A 19,530-nucleotide genomic window follows, 5' to 3' on the forward strand; every position below is an offset into this window, starting at 1 on the left:
AATACGTGCCCCTGCTCACATCGCAAGGCCTGGAGACCAAAGTCGGAGCAACCAAGAGCTCAGCAGAGCAGCCCTTGAGCCCTCTCCACCCAGCAGCAGAAGCTGTCCCCGCTTCGCTCCTGGCGCAAGCCCCGGCGCAGAGGGAGGGCAGGGAGAAGCGGTGCGAGCTGCTGGGCGATGGGGGAGCGGTTGGCTCCTCTGTGGGACACATCCTGCATGGATTCCTCCTCCTCCTCCTCTGCTCTCATGGCCTCGTGGGGCCAGAGCTGGGTCCTTGGAGGTGTGCGGAAAGGGAGAGATTCGGGGCTGGTCTTGGGAGTCAGGCGGAAACCACAGTTAGCCTCGGGGACAACTCCAGCAGACATCGGGGCGATGCCGAATTTGCTGCAGCAGCTGGGAATCCCAGCGGGGCAAGGACAGAGGGGCAGGGAAGGATACCAGCCCCTGACCACCAGATGGATGTCTCCCCGGCTGCTCAGCTGTCGGCACAAATTCCTCCCCGGGCTAACGAGCTCCCAGCCGCTCCCTCCCCGCGAGGGATGCCACGGAGCAGAGCACAGCCCAAGCACCAAGAAACATCCGTTTGGATGGACAGAGCTGCTCTGAGAACCAGCGCAGCCCTGCAGAGAGGGGGCCGCATCCTGGGAGCCCCTGGGACAGGCAGCAGACCCTGCCCACCCCACAGCTGCCACCAGGACCCTTTTCTGCGTGGCTCTTTGTAGCAATGACACCCAAAAAGGGGAGAGAGCGAGGCCAGCTCTCCTCCTGCACATTTGCCTCCCGTTGCTGAGTTCTGCTGCGCAGGGGCCCTGACATTTCCCTGCCACACAGGAAACAAAGCCCCCGCCAGGAGGTCGTGGTCCTGCAGGGAAGGGAGTGCAATCAATTCCTATTAATCTACGGGAGCCCTGTAGCAAACAGCAAGCCCATCATCCCAGGGCAGAAACCGCGCTGGGCATGATTGGAAAGGAAACTTCGGGTCTCCAGGGAGTCTGTCCACCCTCGTGTTACAATTTTTCTCTCTCCTGTAGTGGCTCCTATGATTACAACAAACGCAGTGCACCAGGAAGGTGATTACAGCAGCCAGGAGTTCGCTGTCCTCTCTTCTCACATCTGCTGATCACGGGAGACTTGGGAGGAAAAATGAGCCCGTAGCAAATGCACGAGGCTGGCTTCCACCCCAGCTCTGTCTCTGCACGCCTTGCCTTCCCCAGCTCTATGTCGGGAATGATGATGCATCCTTCCTCCTTTCTCATTTCTTTGCATTCTCCTTGGTCACGGGACGCTTGCCGGCAGCAGCCTGGTTTGTGGGGCACCCGGAGGGCTTCCACCCTCCTCTCCCCAGCAGCTTCCCTCACTGCGATGGTGCCACGGGACATCGTTGGAAAGGAAACGACGGCACAGGTGAAACTCCAGCCACACAGAGCACACACAGACCTGAGCCCAGACACACACGAAGACATCCTGGGAAGGCAAATGCTACGGACAGCTTCCCGCAGCCCCAGCCTTTCCAGAACCTATAACCTGTGCCTGATGCATGGCTGGGAGCAGGAATCGCCGCCGCTCTGCTCGATGCGGCTCCGCTCCCCGTTGTCTCAGTGCCGACAATGAGCCCAGTAACACGAGCGCACAAAGGAGGTTTGTTCTGCCTCCTGCCGTGCCCGCAGCCCTGCGTGGCGCAGCCGGCAGCTCTCCCTTGGCTCTTCCCCCCCCAGCCCGTGGTGAGATCAGGGCAGCATCCAGGAGGTCACTAAAATGACCCTCATTATTCCGGCAGCCACGAACACTGGGTGCTTATTCCTTGGCAGAGGACAACCTGAGAGAAGCGTCCAGTGTTAGGCTGCATCAACAATAGGCTGATAACAGGCGGCTCGCCCACTGCAGCAGGACCTCAACGCCTGCCTTGTTGCTGCCTGGGAGCTGTGCAGAGCCACCCGAAGGTGCCCGTGCCAGTGTCCCTCTGGCACCATCACTGTCTCCAGGGGATGAGCAGCCCAGGCTCACAGCCGGTGTCCGTCAGCCCGTCCCCTGCTCCAGCAGATGAAGTGCTGCTGCTGCTTGCCTCCAGCTGCAGAGCAGATCCGCAGGACAAGCAGTAGACGCACGAGTCTCGACACAACCGCGCGACTTTCCCTGTCTCAGAACCAACCAGGGTTGTGTTGGGCGCCAGGGGATGCTCCCACTGATGCTCATCTTGCAGCAGGAGCTATTTCAGTTATTGAGGTTGAATTTGCTGTCAGCTGGGCACGCAGGGCACATGTCCCACTGGCAGCACTCACCACGATGGCAGCACTGCCCCACAGTGCTACACCACAGCCAGGACACCCGGGCTGTAATGAGCTGTCTGGAGGCAAAGAGCCAAGCTGGGGCTGCCAGAGAAGCAGCACTCTGGAGCTCAGGTATATTCCTGGGGATGCTGCTGATCTGCCGCAGGACATTTAGCTATTGTCACCCATCTTCCGTGAACCACGTTCTCCTCTCGTCCTTCTCCTACCCCCAGGCGCGTCCCTCCCAAGCACCACGCCGTGCGTCTGCCGAGTCCCTCGCGCGGTGAGTAGCTGCTGGAAGAGCAGCACAAGGAATTACCGGAGAGGAACACTCGCAGCAAAAGCCAGCCTGGTTCTTGCCTTTTATGACACGCAGCTGATTACTGGCTGACAGTTAACTAACTGTACCCAAACTGCACCCCAGGCAGATTGGCTCTTCTTGCTGTGCCACCAGGACCTTGCTGGGATGCCCGCCTGCTCCTTAGGAGTCCCTTGAGACCCGGGGTCCTGTGCTGCCCTCTCCCAGCATCGCCTCCCCATTACCTGGCCATCACACCACATCCCAAAACACTCAGAGGCTCCTGAATATACAAGCACAGACAATAAAGTGTTCACCGATCCTGCTGAACGCTCCCAAAGCACCAACCAAACGCTGTCCCCCCGCCATGGCTGGCAGCCAGAGGTCCCAGGCAGCTCAGACAGACAGCGCAGGGGATGCCAGCTTCCAGCTGCCAACGAAATTCGCTGTCAGCAGCACAAAGCCCCTTCTTTTCTCTCCCAGGAGTGTTTAACCCGCGGCTCAGGCTGTCAGCACCTGCCCTGCCTTTATCGCCAGGTGGGAGGAGGATCCATGCAGGAGGAGATCCCTGGCGCAGGAGCACCGAGCCCCTCCGAGCCTCCCCCCAGCACACCTGCGGCACCGTCCCCCTGGAGGAAGCTGCGCCACGCTGCCACCCACACCCTCACCCAGCACAGGGTACGCAGGGTCTGCCGGCTTCTTAATTGCTGTTTTCTTTCCTTTTCTTTTTGTAATTGGAGCTTTCATTCCCTGCCCAGCCCACACAGAGCTCCCCAGGCTGCGAGCTCGTTCACTGCTCTGCAACTGCCGTGCAGGAGAGCTCACGGAGAGCCAGGAGTTGCTTTCCTGCAGTGGTCACAGAAGCAGCAGTCTCCCTACCAGAAAATACTCCAGTTTTCCCTGTGACCCATAATTTCATCTACCAAGCCCTCTCTTCCCGGCACAGGGCTGCAAGGAAGGCCACCAGCAAAGGCTGGGGGAAGCCAGAGACAGGGGCTTGGACCCGCTGCCCACAGCCATGACCATGGCAGCTGGTGCCACGCTGCCCCTGCTCCAAAAGCCATGCTGGGGGATCGCACAGCCCTGCCCAGTCCCCTGCTGAAGGCATTCCTGGGAGGGTATTTAAGGAAACAAATTACATCCTGTACACCCGATGCCGCATTTCTCAAATTCCATGCAACTACCTCAGAGGAAACGGAGGGGGACAGCAAACAGCATGCACCAAAAAGGTGGAGAGGAGAAACAAGGGCTGGACTCCCACAAAAAGCCTTACCAGGGCAACCGTGGCATCAAAGGGTCTTGACAGGACCTCATTTCCCAGAGAAAATGGTTTTAACAAAATCGGAAGCCCAATGTTCATAAGGAGCACCACCACAAGCAGTCAGAGCAACGAGCAGCTCAGCTCTCACCGTGCATTTTCGAGGAGAGCAGACAGAAGCACACAGAGTCCAGCTTGCCATGCTCTGCTGCCACGAACCTCACTTCCAAACCGTCCCTCTGCCCGTCACGCTCCCCACCCGCTGCAAATACCTGGGTCTGTGCCGCTCAGCCCCCCGGGCAGGCCATCGGCACCCCTCGGCAGGGAGGTAAAACACGGCTTTGTGCACCCAGCCCAGCACGGGGAGGAGGAGCTGCGGAGACTCCGCAAACAGCTCCAAGGGGATTAAGGCGCCTTCCTCCCACCGTGAGCTCAGACCCAAGAGCTCCTTGGAGCCAACCCCGCTAATAAAGCAGCCCCACGCCACGCTCGGATGGATCTTTCCGCAGCAACAAGAAAAGAAATGAATGAAAGGAGCCGGTGTTCCTGAACTACTGCTCCCCACCCTGGCACCAGCTGCTGGGGGGTTTCTCCCCAGCACTGCGCCCCGGAGCAGCGGTCCCACCGCTCAGCATTAGGCACGTAAAACTCTTTGCAGCAGCGTTTCAAATCTGTTTTATTTAAAGCTCCGGAACAGTCACATGATAGCAAGGTAGTGAGCAAACACTGCAAGTCTGCTTCCCTGCCAAGGATTGCGCTAATCTGGTATTTAATCTTAAACCAGTTGTGCACCCATCCTCAGAGGGCTCTGCGCACGTGTGCCTGTGCGTTTCTTGCTCAGAGACGCAGCCACACAGGTAGGAGCACAATGAGCCAACGCTCGAGGAATCGGAGGATTTCAAAGCACAGCACAAGCTGTAATTACTCCCGGCATCCCTGTCTCCTCCAGAGTGGGAGCCCTTCGAGCCCTGCGAGCCCTTTCATCCCCTCCTTACCAGGGCTCCCGCAGCGGTGCTGAGCCCCAGCTGGGGGCAGCTGTGCAGGTGGCCAGCACCGTGGGGCTAGGGGGGTTTAAGCAGCCCCCTGAAGCAGCACGGGGGGGTTAAGCAGCCCCCCGAACCAGCAGGTGGCTGCCAGGGGTCCCAGTGAGATGGGTTACGAAGCACTGGACTCTGCAAGAGCTCGGCGGTGCTGCCTGGGTGCTGAGCTCCCCCGCACCCCCTGCCCATCCCGAAGCTGGCAGCTTTTCCTTGTGCTCCGAGAGGAGCCGAGTGTCCCTTCCTCTCCTCCTCTCTTCCCGTGGCTTCTCAGATCTCAGTGCTGATACAGCTACAAGAACACCGCGCGCCTTCTTTCTGCGCATGAAGCACTTTGCAAAGAGCCAGGGGCTGGGCAGCGCAGTGAAAACCAGACATTGTCTGGGCCACACGCAGGGAAGGAATAATGCAGAAACAAACAGAGAGATTTGCACAGTAGCAAATGTCTCAGGGAACAACCAGCGCAAGCAAATGAAGCGGATCCTCGGATGGGATCTGAGCACAGTAATCGACAGGAGATGTGCAGCTCCACTTTCTGAGATCTGGGGGTTGCCAACCAGGTTGTGCCCAGACCCCAAAACCCTTCTCAGTAACGGCCTTACCCCCTCCACCAGCTTCCAGAGGAAGAGCCAGGAGAGCAGAAAGGCAGGAGGCTGGTGCGAGATGCAGCGAGCTCCCCGTGCTTTGCTCCTCATCCTGATGTCCCCAGGTGGCCTGATGTCTCCTGGCAGCCCAGGACGAGATGTGCCAGCAGACCAGACTGTCCTGCTACATCCCAGGTGCTGCCTTCCAGGGAACCCCACTGTCCTTCTGCACTGCCCAGAGGAAGCCATCCTGCTGCAGCTAACCCCCACCACTACATGTTCATGTTAAACCCCACTCCGACCTGCCTGGATACCAGAGGGAGATATCCCAGATGTATAAACAGATCAGACATGCCTCAGTGCCTGCGAACCTCTGCCCACTTCCCTATGGAGGGCAACATTTCATGCATATCTGGGAACTCAGCGAGCGCTCACTGTTTAGATAAACCTTGTTCCTTATTAAACTGTAAATAACATCTGCTTTGCCAAGCCAAGCCCCAGCTTGGTGTCCTGAAAGTTGCGGTGTCAGTCATGAGAATGGCAGACAAAGCAAGTGCAGCTGATGGCTTTTAACAGACAGAATCTATTTTTTGAACTTCGTTTTTCCCCTCCCATCCCATCTCTTCCCTCCCTAGCCACCTCCCTGCTCCTCTTTCCGAACCCCCACAGTTCTCATTGCGGACTGACTCGGGCTCCCCCAGCTTTGCTGTCCTTGACAAACTCGATGCATTTCTGCACGAGCCTTGGCAATGGGGGAGATAACAGAGTGCGGAACGAGATAAACAGAGTAGAAGGGAGGGAGGGAGGGAGGGAGGGAGATCTCCTGCAGGAAAACACACGGCTGGACTCACCAGTCCTTGGCACTGCTAGGGAAGGACAGGTGCTAGTGGACGCTGGCTGACCTGTGGCCTGCATCCTCCTGCCCTCTTATAGGACACCAGAAGTCCTGAAACAATTTCAGACATTTCCCCCAAAAAACAGAGCACACCCACACTTCCACGTGGTGCTCAGCAACAAGCCGCTAGAGTCAAGGGGGCTCCAGGCTCGGGAAGGGAGATGAGAAGGGACTACATCAAGCAGGAGCACTCAAAGCTCGCTCGCTTGTGTTCAGTCCTGCTCCTCTCCTGCCTCACAAGCCGATAAGCTGTGTGCTTCACAGAAACCGCTCGAGATAAGAAAGGATTATAATCCTGAGACCCAAAGAGATGGGAAATTTGGCTGGTGTTCACAGGGCAGACCATCAGCTGAGCCGTGCTGCCCCCTCCCACCCAATTCTCCTCTCCTGTGCTGCCTGCGCCCACCGCAACCCCCTGGCCTGCAGTGCTGCTATCATGGTGCGATTAGTTGCACAATTAATCGTTAATAGGAAGGGATTGGAAGGGATTAAGTACTTAAATAGAACACACGCTGCTAATGGTAATTTATAAAAACACGCCTTCTCCCTCAGATACTGTGTCATGTTTTCAGGGAATTAAAACGACTGATGTGGACCTTTTCTCCGCACCTCCTGTGCAGAGGAAATGTGTTTCCATCCCCATGGAGCTGCAGCCTGGGGCTGAGAGGGTCTGGGCAGCACGAGGGGCACCGCAGCTCAACCCAGCCCCAGCTCCCTAGGACAGGGCAGCAGCCAGAGTGCCAGGAGAGCTCCTCCCCGCTGCTGCTCCTTCCAGGGGCTCTCAGGGTTACTGCTGAAGCAGGAGGATGGTGCTGGGAGGGTTGTGCCGGTGGTGCTTGGGGGTGCGTGCTGTGACAGCTCACTTGATGGAGAGAGCAGTTTTGGGACACAGCACCGCTCTTTGCATTTCTAATTGTCTTCTGGATTAGACACTACGCAACCCCTGGGTACGACCAAAAAGCGTTAGATCTGCCGGTTCTGCATCCTTCAGACTCCCAAGCAGGTAATGTTCCCCTCTTCATCCCGTCTCACACACACCCATTTACATTGCAAATAGTGTTTGCTAATTCCTGCCTAAAGCCCAGGTGCTGGGAGGCTGCCCAGGTGCCCCAGACCATCCTGGCCTTTCCGAGCCCCTTCAAAGGGCTGAAAACAGTTTGGAGGCACCTGGCAAATGCAATACTCAATCTGTGCTGCTGCGGCTTCAGTCCCCATGTCCCCATGTCCCCTCAGCCACAGGCACAGCCGCAGCCCTTGGTGCTGAGCAGGACTTTTCATGCAGCCTGTGGCGGCCCCGACAGCCCATCCTCCCCACCTCAGAGCAGTTTTCTGCCTTGCATCAAAAGCCAAACAGGCGGAAAAACAAACCCCTTGGCTCTTCCGATCGGGGCAGTCTGAGGCGTCCCTTGGAGGTTTCTTGCCTCGACCACACAAGCCTGCAGTGTGGCTTGGCCCTGCAGAGGTTTCCTCCACACCAGGCAGCGTTTCAGACTCCTGCTCTTCCTCTAAAAGCAAAATACACCAGGGCTGGGCCAGCTGATAGGCTCTACACAGGTCCTGCCCCTGTTCTGTCTGCTGTGAGGGCTGACATGGGCTCTCCAGGGTCCCCTGGGACCCCAAAGGATGGCCAGCTCAGGGCACATGCCATCACGGGCGGTCCCCCCAGTGCAGCTCTGCTAGCAGCCCTGAACCTGCTCCTGGGACAAACGGAGGCTTTCAGCCTCCAGGGCTGCTCATTTCCCTCCTCTGGCCGGTGCCACGCTCCCAAAACAGACGGTATCAATGCTGCCGTTGTAGAGGCAGATCACAAGGGTTGTGAAGCTCGCCTCTAGATGTGGTCTTCTTCAAGCGGGACCTTGGCAGACCTGCAGGAGAGGCTCTCCCTGCTGCCTCCGCCCGGGATGCAGCTGCTCCCTGCTCTGGATGAACACTGGCCTTCAGTCCCCCGGCTGCAAACACTGAAAGCAAAGAGCAGGCAGAGGTACCCAGCTGGGTACGTCCCTCCTGGGAGCCTGATGGGCAGGGCTGCAAGTCAGATACCACCGTGATGGGCAAAATACAAAGGACAGATAAGAGCAGGCTGGGATTTGTGAGATACAGTGTGTTCCTGACCGCCTATACTTCCTGCAGGCTGTGGCACAGCAATTACTGTGCAGTAGTTAGTTAATAATTACAAGCTGACTGACCCTCGGGAACATCCGTAGCAGATTCTCCTCACACTTCAATCACTGCTCCAGTCTGAGGCATGAAGAACAGATGCTGGAAAGTTTTTTATGCCTAAAGTAACACAGGAACAGCTCCTCACCCCTCTGATGACTTTGTTTGAGGGCACCTAAGCATTTCATCAACACCTCAGCCAAGCTGTGAATTTGGCCACTATCCCCCCTCAGAGACAGAGGCGCAGAGATGGGACCCAACTCACCCAAACCCAAATAGCAAGGCAGTGGTAGAGCCAGGAAAGCATCCAGGAGATCCAGCACTGGATCCGGCCTCCAGACCACTACCTCAGCACCATTTCCTTCTTCATTCTGCTCTTTATAGATCCCTGCTGCCTTGATCTGGCGTTCTGGGAGCAGACCCTGCCTGAGCCTCGGCAGCACGCTCTCTGCCAGGCCACCGGCGATGCTGGCGCTGCAGAAATGAGCAGGCAGCTTCTAGCCCTCCGTGCCATCTAGGTGACAGCACACATCACAGCACAGATCCTACAATGAAACTGGAAAGGATTTGTGATGCTCACAGCCTTGGCTGCTGACAAAATTACCACGCCTTGTGCTGCTGTGGGTCCCCTGACTTCAGCAGAGCACCGCTGACTTACACTCGGGTGCCTGGTGAGGCATGGCAGGGAGCAGTTTAACCCAACCGCATGGGCAGGTGCGATAGGAGGACACATTTCCTGGGTGAAAAGAGGTCACCTCAGCGGCTACGACACCCTTCAAACCAGATTTTCATAGAATCACAGAACGGTCTGGGTTGGAAAGGACCTTAAAGATCACCCAATTCGGGACACCTCCCACCAGCCCCATCCGGCCTGGCCTTAAACACTTCCAGGGATGGGGCATCCACAGCTTCTCTGGTTCTCTGGGCAATTTTAGATATTCAGAGTCTGAAAGACAAAAAAAAAAAAAAAAAAAAAAAAAAAAAAAAAGAACCAAAGTGCTACTGTAGACCCTGGTAGGCCCCCAGCTACGTCTCTGGTACCTACAGATCAGCAGCACTTGCTCCAGCACAGGCTCAGTGCATAAGCTGCCAGCCTAAGAGGCTTTCCCCCAGACAATTCAAGCCACGCTAGGCAGCGTAAAACCATGCTCCCAGGGGTGCTCCATGCTGGAACACAAGAAACAACAAAAAAAACTCCATACGTGAATTTATATGCGCGTGCATGTTCGCAGAGTTACGGCTCCTGTTCACAAACCTCATCAGATTCAGCAACTAAAAATAGAGACGGCTTCAAGAGTGGGCAGTGCGGGGAGAAGCGGGCGCGATGGAGGAGCAACGGTGAGGGCGGATGCAGCTAAATCTAGTGGGGGTCATAAATCACAGCTCCCAAGTGGTTCCAGCGTATTAACGCTTATCAAATAATTAACTAGACTGAGTGGAAATAAACTGTTTAAATCAAAATAGAGAAATGGCAGAAACAAGCAGAAGGCTTGGAGTGTTGCTGCTTCCCAAAAAAGGCACATTTTGATTTGTTCCGAGGCTGCAGTGCTTCTGATCAGCTTCAACAGTCTCCTCTTTCTAATTTAGCAATTCAATTAAAAGTCATCAAACCCACAGCAGCACTCTGTGAACCCAGCCAAACCCAGCCCCCTGCCCTGCTCCAAAGCCCCCGGCTGGGGAATTTGGGGTTGTTTTAAAGGAATCAGCCAGGCATTTCAGAGGTTGGGGAAGAAAGAGTGGGAGGGGGAGCGGGTTCACACAGAAGCCTTCTGCAATAAAACACTTCCCTGCATATCAGGTCATGAGGAAAGGCTGAACAGGTGCCCAGAAGAGAAATAAAATTCTTGCCACAGCAGTGTCCCTTTGGGGGAGCTCCCCGGACCCCAGCGAGAGACCAGCTCTCAGCTACAGCCCAGCACAAAGCAGCAGCGTTGGAGGCTTGCTTAGACCTCAGGTTTGGGAGCCAGGGCCAGGAATACGCTCCTGGCCTCAGTTTCCCCATCTGATAAATGGGGATGATAGTGCCACCTCAAGGGTGTCATGAGGGTGAATTGTATGGGTGTAGCAGACAAAGAGTAACACAAAAATCGGATTAAATGCTCCATTAATTGGCAACGAAGTGCCCTCATTAGCAGTGCCATTCCTTCCAGGTACAGAGAAGCCGTGCACCGTCACCTTCCCTTTCCATGTACTACTAAAAGGGCAGCAAACCCTGCACTGCTCCATCCTGTTTACTTCCTCCACTGTGCATCACAAGCACTAACAGCTCTGATGATACCATGTGTTCCCACGGTGCTGGCAGAGGTGACCGGTACCAGGCACCGATGGCATCGCATCAGAAATTTGCTACTCGAGTTACGCATTATTTTCATTATGCTGGCCCCAGAGACTGAGGACTGCTGTGCAAAAGGCAGCGATGAGAAACTGTCCCTGCTTCCAAATGCTCCTGATTTAAATCCACAAAGGGAGATAAAAGGGAAGCACAGTAGAGGGCCAGGCTCCCAGCAGGTCAGCAGCAGACCCAGAGACAGACCGCAGCGGTCTGCACGCAGCCAGGGATGCTCTGAAATGCCCCCACCTGAGCTGCTCCGGGAGACCTACTTCCCAAAAAAGCAAGGAGCATTAATCTTTGAAAACAGCAGGTCAAACAGCCCTCAGTTCCACAGTGTGAGCGCTCTGCAAGTTATTTATCCCCCCAGCGTGGCAGGGACAGTACCTGATACGAGATGGTGGCACAGAAACACCACAAGCAAAAAGCGCCCAAATCCAACTCTGGGGAGCAACTGCCCCAAAACCTGAGGAAGCCTCCCCCTCTGTCATCTGTGTTCCCGCAGCTCTTCAAGCTGTGGGTCGTTAAGTATTCAGCACAGGAGTGAGAATTTTAGCAGGAGCCCAGCTGCTGCTCAGGTGCAAAAAGGGTCAGGGTTTCAGCAGGGATCAGCCCTGCGGGCTTTTCCCCTTGGGAATGCAGAGCACCAAGCCTGGCTGCAGAAGTGGAGCCTTAATTGTGGCGGCTTGGAGCTCATCCCTAAAACAGCGAGGAGACCCAGAAGGCAAGAGAATACCGATCTCAGGTTGTGACTGGAGATGGAGCACAAACAAGCTACGTGAAAGGAGGGAGGCAAAGAAAGAATCAAAGGAGGTGAGATATTGCAGTGGTGTCAGCAGCACAGGCCAACCCCAGCTATCTCTGGAGGCTTGCTTGCTCTGCTCTGTGGCTTGAAAACAATTTCACACTGGCTTCTTTTTCAGCCAGGCTGGCTAGACAAAGATAGGAGCCGAGATTGTGAGTGGCTGAGCAAACAAGCAGCAGATGAGCAGTGCTGGCAGTGGGCAAAACGCTACCTGAAAAGAAACCTTGATTAGGCATGGTAGGAGAGAGCAAAAGATGCTTCATCTGATTACAGATCGACTCTGCAAAGTTAATTGTTCACCCGATTGTAATCTAGCCTTTCACATCAACAGGTTGCTTTCTGCTATCAGTTTTCCCTCTACAAACAGCAGAAGTGATTTAATTTGGAGAAAAGCAAATTCAGCAGGTCAAACCTCTGCCTGGGCAGAGTTTGCTAAAAGGGGTTAAAGGGCCTTTTAAACAGAGACCTTTTCTTGTTTGTCTATCTGTATGGATGCGAACCAAGGGCACGTCATCAAGCAGGGGCAGAGCTGACCTCTCGGGGTTTCACTAATTACCCAGAGTGAAACTCACTCCAAGCTGGGCTCGGAGCCTTTCTGAGCTCTGTCGCTGTCCCCAGAGCCCGGAGTCCCTGTCCCGCTGCCAATGCCACGGAGTTGCTGCTTTGCCTCAGTTTTCCCAAGTGTGGAATGAGAATTTGGGAGGCCTTTAGTGAGTATAAACCCTCCTGGCAACTCCTAAAATCATTTGGACGTGACTCCAAACATACGGCCCAGGTTTTCTGGAGATTCTCAGAGCTCCTGGCCCAAACCTCAGGTCTGTAAGGAAGCCAGAGGAATGTCTCGGGGTTTACAAGGAATGACCAAACATTGATTTCTCTCCAGAAGGCCAGACCAAGGGGATGGTTTCAGTGGAAACTGCAGCATTAATATCTTAATGCATACATGACATACGTGAAGTAAATACACGGGTTTCTGTCTCACCAAGTGGCGGGGGGCACCACGTAGGACAGAGCAAAAGGAGGGATCCTGTGCACTCGGGAGGTCAAAATTCAGTTCCCTTACTGCCACAGGCTCCCTGCCACACCTGGAGCAAGCTGTTTGTCTCTCCGCTTTCCCATATGCAAAGTGAAGCTCCCTTCATCTATCTTGTCTACTTACAGTGCCAGCAGCAGAAGGCCAAACCTGCAGGGCTGTGCCCCAGCCGTGCCCAGCTGCGACAGACGCAGCGACGGCGGCAGTGAGTGCATACGAAAGGCAGCAGCTAAAGATTTAAAATAGCTACTTTGGAAGCCAGGAAAAAGGGCATATCTGCTGCATTTCAGTCACCTGTAATGCCTGGCTATGTGACACCCTCGCTTCGCTTTGTCACGCTCTTGCCAGCGAAGCCCACGTGAAGGGTCCATTCAAGGGACCACAAAGGGAGCTTGTTTGGTGAAAGGGACCTTCAGGCGTTGAAACGAGTATTTTAGCACTTCCATGCCTATCTCTGCCAGCATCCCAAAGCTCTACAGATCTCAGGGAGCAAACCGGCGAGAACAAAGCAAGGTCAAGTGTTAACAGATGGAGACTCAGACATGGGGATACAGCAACGGGTCCAAGGCCAGAGAGAATCCATGGCACGGCCAGGGACAGTCAGATCGCTGGAGTGCTGCTCTTCAGCTGTAACATTTCTGCTCTTTTCCAAGCAGTTAAGAGAGAAGGAACTCCCAGTCGTTGCTGGGGAGGTTATTCCACTACTGATTTATTAATTATCTTCATTCAGACCCTGTGCATAAGTCTGAGCGCCTGGGAACAAATCTGAAATCTGCAAACCCTCCCATCAGAAGGAAGTGGTCCTGCAGTACAGGCACCAAAACCAGCACAGAAATCTTCTGGCATGACAGTCAAAGAGAGTCTGAAAATCAGAGCAAACTGAGAGCTGGATGCCTCACACACAAAAAGTTTCAAGGCCATGCCAGCTGTTGAACCAGGTTCCCAGCTTCTATCCCTGCCTCTTCCTTCTCTGCACCTCGCTCTTGGACGTGTCGTGTCCCACCGATGTGCCTGTATCTCCCAGAGGACAGGATGCTGTGGACTATGAACGCACTTTGAGACCCGTGAGTGAGGCACTGCTGGTGTGTCCCCATGCCACTAACTGACCGACTGCCACCACAGCCTGGTGTTTGCATCAGGGGAACCCTCCCAGGATCACAGGAACTGCCTCGGATGACCTCTGCACAGATGGGGTGACCCAGACGCCCTGTCACAACCACGTGAGGCTGGAAGACGAGACTCCGCTTGCATTTACCCCATTTCAGCTGTGTGTTAGCATGCATCACAGCGCTACGTGCTGCCCCGTTACCACCCAGGAGGAAATCAAGGCAGGACACGGGTCCTATCTGAAGGCACTGGCCCTTTCACAGACCTCATCCATAGCACCACCTCTCTGCCTGCTGCTCATCCAAAGCTCTCCTCCCCCCCCCAAACTCTTCCAACCCCAGCACACCCCTCACATGGTTCATTTGGTTGATGCAGAGCACAAAAAGCCCCACGCCAGCAGCCTCAGGCCCATCTCTTATGCTTTCTCCTTTCAGAGTTCGTGCCGCCATCGCACCCAGCAGCCTGCAGGCTCTTTCCAGTTTATTTTCACTGAGAGAAGAGCTGGTTTGTTAAAGGCGGACTGGCACGGGCGCTGGCATGGCAGGGACACCAGCTCCCCGCAGTCCTGCCTGGGGGGAGCTCCTTGCTCCGCACCCCGGGAGCTCAGCAACAGGCGCCTCGGAGGGACGTGGCCGATACCGACGGGCACAAGGCAGCGGTGCGAGGAGCACGCCGGGCAGAGCGTGTGGTTCCTGCAAGCAGCCCCGCGAACTTCCACACCGGAGCCAGCTGCGTGCCCCCCGCAGCCTCCAGGCCTCCCTCGCCCCCCAACCTGTGCTGGGCCCCCAGCGAACAGCACACGCTGGAGGAGCTGACTGTGGGGAAACCACCGAGTAGGGCTCCCTAACCCACGCTCAGCACCGAAACGCGCTCAGGGATCTCCTCCAGCAGCGAGCAGACCGGTGGAAATTCTTGCCGCGCTTGGTCCGAGCTGAGCCCTCCCTCCCCGCACCTCCAACTTCTGCCGTCCCCTCCCCAACAGCCCCAAAAGCAGAAGAGGGAGCCCCAGCCCCCGAGCCCAGGCTGCCCGGCTCGGGGTCGTCCCCCCCCCCGGCTCCCCCCGGCACTCACCGGGCCGCGGCAGCGCTGCCTCCTTCCTCCTTCCTCCGCCGCCTCGCCGGGGCCGGGGCCGAGCGGGGGCGGCGCTGCGGGGCCGGGCTGGGAGCGGGGCCGGGGCTGGAGCCGGGGCAGCGCCGGGGCCGGAGGAGGAGCGGGGCCGGGGCTGGGGCTGGGACCGGAGCGGGGCCGGGGCTGGGATCCGGAGCCGTACCGGAGCCGGAGCGGTGCCGGTGCCGGTGCTGGAATAGGAGCGGGGCCGGTGCCAGAGCCGGAGCGGTGCCGGTGCCGGTGCCGGCGCTGGAACCGGAGTGGTGCCCGCTGGCGGTGCTGGAAGCGGAGAGGTGCCGGTACCGATGCGGGTGCCGGAACCGGCGCGGTGCCGGTGCCGGAACCGGAGCGGTGCCGGTGCTGGAACCGGAGCGGTGCCGGAGCCGGAGCCGGAGCGGTGCTGCCGCAGGACCCGGCGCGGTGCCGGTGCTGGCTCCTCCCCGCCGCAGCCCGGGGCCGAGCAGAGCCCGGTCGGGGCCGTGCCGGGATGCTGCGGGCCGGGAATTTCCCTCCCCACCCCCCCGGGCTCTTCCTCCTCGTCCCGGGGCAGATGCCCGGCAGCGGGGACAGCCCCGAGGTGCCGGTGCCCGCTGCAGGGCGCCCCCGGGACCCGCAGCCTCCGCCGAAAGTCGCTGCCCGGTGCAGGGGGGCGTCCGGGGGAGGGATGGCTGCGTGGTCCCCACCCGAGGGCAGCCCCGGGAATGTCAGCCTCCGACACTCCAGCGAGGCTACGTCTTTAGTGGCAGCTTCACCTTCCACGCCAGATATTTATTATTGCCTTATATTTAGCCAAACATTCCCCGTTTGCCAAAAATAGACGGGCCGTGGAAATAAATTAGGCTGACTGGAGGTGCCAACGTTGTCTGTCTGAAACTAATTAATTTCTTATATCCCCAGCTATATTAATCCTCGCCCTCCCTCCGCAGACCGACCTGTCTGTCAGCAGAGTTTTTGTAATTAATGTGCTTTATGCGTAGATCTGAGGGATGCGCAGGAGGTTTAACGTGGCTGGGGAAGGCAGAGGGATGCAGCAGGACACCCGTGCAGGGAAGGGACAAAACCCATCTGTGCAGGCACCCAGAGGCCAGAGCAGAGCTGATGAGGAAGAGAGGAGGCACAAGGCCTCTGGGGAGAAATCCTACCCCAGGAAGTATGTGGGATCTGCTCCTTCCAGGCAACGTGAGTCCACAAGGAAGGCTGTCCAGAAGAGACAAATTTGGGCTCATTTAGTTCTGCTGCTGCCAGAACTCCTTTTTCCCTTTTCCTTTCTGAACGTGGGAGTGCTGGGGGACTTGTTGACTCTCATTTGCTATATTAGAACCATCAACTTTGCTGGGAGACACTCGGAGGAGCGGGGAAGTGGTTCACAGATGGCACTGCAGAAATGTAAGAGCTGAGCCCCCATGGAGGACCGGGATGCTTTCCAGGCTGCTCAAAACTCCCTTTTATTTGTTCACTTAAACCTGTCCCATGGCAACACCCAGCTAAAACCTGAAGCCTTTAGTAATGCTTGCTCTGCCTGTGGGGCAAAATACCCGGCACCAGCTCATCTCAGGGGCACGTGAGCTGAGACTCAGCCGAGCAGGGCTGAACAAACGGGCTCTGGACTGGAACTGCCCCCCAGGAGCAGACTTCAAGCTCGAGGCACGTTGCCCCGAGCACAGCTGGGGCTCTATGACTTTGCAGCAGGGACAGGACACCTTCTCCTGTGCCAGGGGGTGAGCAGCTTGTTCCTCACGGCCCCACCTGCACCGGGGGATTCACATCCTTTGCTCTGCAGGGCCTGGGGAGCAGCAGCAGAGGATGCAGCCTCGGAGGTGCAACACGCAGGCTCTCGGCATGAAAGCCTGCCCTGCCCTCACCCCTGGTCAATGTGTACCCGGTCATGTGGGCTGCAAAGTCAACGGCAGCTCCGTGTGACGTTGGCCATCACGCTCCCTTTAGGGCACCGCCTGCAAAAACTGGCTCGCTAGCTGCATTTGCTACAGCCCTGCGGTCCGGATGCGCTCGGCATGCCCCTGGCTGCCAGCCTCAGTCCTCTCCTCCCTTTGGAGGGGTGCTGGCTCCGGGGTCAGATGTCTCCAATGCTTCTGCACCGTTCCCAGCGTGATGCAGCCCGCGGCACAACAACTGCTGTTCCATTCCAGCCCCACGAGACCACCTGGCACTGCAAGTCCATTTAAAACAGAAAGCCGAGGAGATCCCCAGCACAAGCGATGGCTAATTAAGGAAAGGAAGCCCCCGGGCCGGAGATGGCCAGAGAGCCCAGCTGTGCAAGAGAAACGGGCAACGTGCAAAGGGCAGGATCGTTACACGCAATTAGCGGCGGAGGCACGAGCTGGGCAGCTGTGTCACACAGACTGCCATTGGTGCGTGACGTTCTTCATAACCATAAATTACAATAATCGCCGTGCCGAGGAAGGGATCGCTGTAACCCTGACAGGGATGACTTTGGGAGGAGGATGTGGAGAGGCAAAGCAGGCAGCTGAGAGCGATTCCTAGACCCGTGTGCTCCAAGGCTTGATGGCAGAGGAGCTGCCTTAGGAGCGGCGGGTGCCAGCACGTGGGACAAGAGCACAGCACGGCTCCCAGGCACAGAAACACGGTACCAATGAGACTTACACTGCATAATGGGGCTGGGGCTGGGGCTGGTCCACCAGTAATAGCCCAAAGCAAACTGTCCCTTAATGTGTGCTCTGTGAAGGGCAGCATGGGCTGAGGTCACTGCTGTTGGACTTGGCACCCACCAGTGGATGCCTCTGCACTAGGGAGCGGTGCGGGCGCGAGGCAGTGCCTGCAGGGTGTTTTTCAAACACGCCAACTTAATGGCTGAGCGAAAGGCAAGGCATGCTTGCTTCTCATGAGTTTTTTTCTGAAATTACTTCGGGCTCTGTGGTTGTTGTTTTCCCCTTTTGTATTGTCACAGTGAAATCACACAGCCTCCTATGGTTCCGGGAGAGGGGAGAGATCAGGGGTGAAAATGGGCTCGCTGCAGTTAGGAGTATTTTATAAAAAAGTAGGACTGTCTGGGAAACTCCAAGACTTTGTGTAAGTCCGTGGCTGTGCTCACCTCAGCTCATGCTGTGGGAGATTTTGCTCAGCAAATCCTTGCACTTTGCATTTCCTAGTGTGTCACTCTCCTGCTGCAGCCAAGGGAGTGCTGGGTCACACTCTCCCTTTTGATATAAATTGCATCTCTTAAAGACACGTGGGCTGTGCTTCCCACCTCTGCAAACAGCTCCTCAGCCCAGCTGCGGACGGGGCTGGGGAGAGGAAAGAATTGGGGTGTGAAGGAGAGCAGCAAGCAGGGAGGCTCCATCCAAATGGGCACAGCAGCCGGATGCTGCACATCACAGTGGTGCTGTGATGCACGTAGCCCAGGGTGGTGGCCCTTCTCTGCATGCCACTAGCCTCACTGGCCTCCCTTCCTGCAGCCCACCCCCATAAAACACACCGGGTGCAGTGCTGGGCTGCGGGGCCGCTGCCTCTGTTTGCAGGCTGCAGGCAGCGTGCAGGCGGGGGTGTTTTTCGGGAGCGGCAGGGAAGGCTGCGGCATCCTGAGCAGCATTTTAATCATGGACCCAAGGGGTTTGCTAGGGATGTTCCTCTCCAGAACCTCCCCTGTCAGCAGACACTGCTGCAGGGATGTCGGAGAGACCACCGCAAGCCGAGGGGCTGGCACAGCCTGGGGGCGATGGGGAAAGCACATCCCAGCCGTGCAAGACCAAGCAGAGGGTGCCAGCTGCCACTGTCACCCCTTGTCCCCATGCAAACCTGTCCGAGGACGGGGCCATGGGAGCACTGCAGGGACGGACACGGCGCTAGGGCCAAGGCAGCGCTCGTCTTGCAGAGCTACGCCCTGCCCCAGGCATGCTCCCTGCGTGGCTCCCAGCCAGAAGCATTAAATCCTCTCCTTTCTCCCTCGCGGTGAGGCCCCAGCGGGGACACCGCATCCAGCCCCGGCGCCAGCTTCGGGAGAGGGGAGGGAGAGTGCCCAGGGCAGCTGTGGGACGGGCAGGGGGCTGGCAGACCTGCCTTAGAGGGGACACGGCCAGCTCAGGCTGTTCAGCTTTCACTGCAAAGGGCTGAGCAGAGAATCACAATCACAGAATCGTTTAGGTTGGAAAAAACCTCCAAGATCATCTAGTCCAACCTAAGAGGTCACAGCACCTCCAGGTGCACCGCAGAGAAGGGAGCAGCCTGGCCTCTGTCAGCACGGTGCAAAGCATCCCTTGCAAACAGGTGTAAGGACATGCAATTTTTTGTTGTAAGCTGTTAGCCCCGTAAGCTGTTAGCCCCCATTTAATTCAATCCCTGCCCACCCACCCCAAGAGGCTGCACGGGCCCCGTGCCGAGCCCTGCAGAGCCTGGGGCTCACCTGCGTGGTGTCCAAGCCAGGGGGCTGCAGTCCTGTAAAAAGGGGAAGGTGTTTGGATGTGCTCAGCAGGGAGCTGAACGGAACAAATATTGAAAAATGCACCAAACAATGAAGCTCCAGACCCAGTAAGACCCAGATGAGAAAGGTATATATGGTCACCAAACAGCGCCCTGCCCTCTGGGCATCACTATCTTGCTAGAGAGAAATTTGGAGCCCTTGTCACAGCCCACCGCTGTCACAGAAACGTCCTGGCAACCCTAGTAAGTACGTGAAGT

General features: G+C 56.9%; 1 protein-coding gene across 4 annotated transcripts in view; it reads right to left on the reverse strand.

The window, feature by feature from the left end:
* Window positions 1–15,287, reverse strand: part of CDK18 (cyclin dependent kinase 18) — a 34,399-nt gene extending 19,112 nt beyond the window's left edge. Inside the window, exon 1 of one of the 4 annotated variants that reach the window (XM_040535937.1) lies at window positions 15,041–15,287. The gene's annotated coding sequence lies outside the window, so the exon portion shown is untranslated. Of the gene's footprint in view, window positions 1–4,095; window positions 4,259–11,212; window positions 11,312–14,841; window positions 14,900–15,040 lie in introns of those variants that run through there. The other 3 variants (XM_040535935.1, XM_040535934.1, XM_040535936.1) reach the window with 3 other exon arrangements.
* Window positions 15,288–19,530: the final 4,243 nt, after the last annotated feature.

Source organism: Cygnus olor, chromosome 24 (genome assembly GCF_009769625.2).
Source record: "Cygnus olor isolate bCygOlo1 chromosome 24, bCygOlo1.pri.v2, whole genome shotgun sequence".
Lineage (NCBI taxonomy): Eukaryota > Metazoa > Chordata > Aves > Anseriformes > Anatidae > Cygnus > Cygnus olor.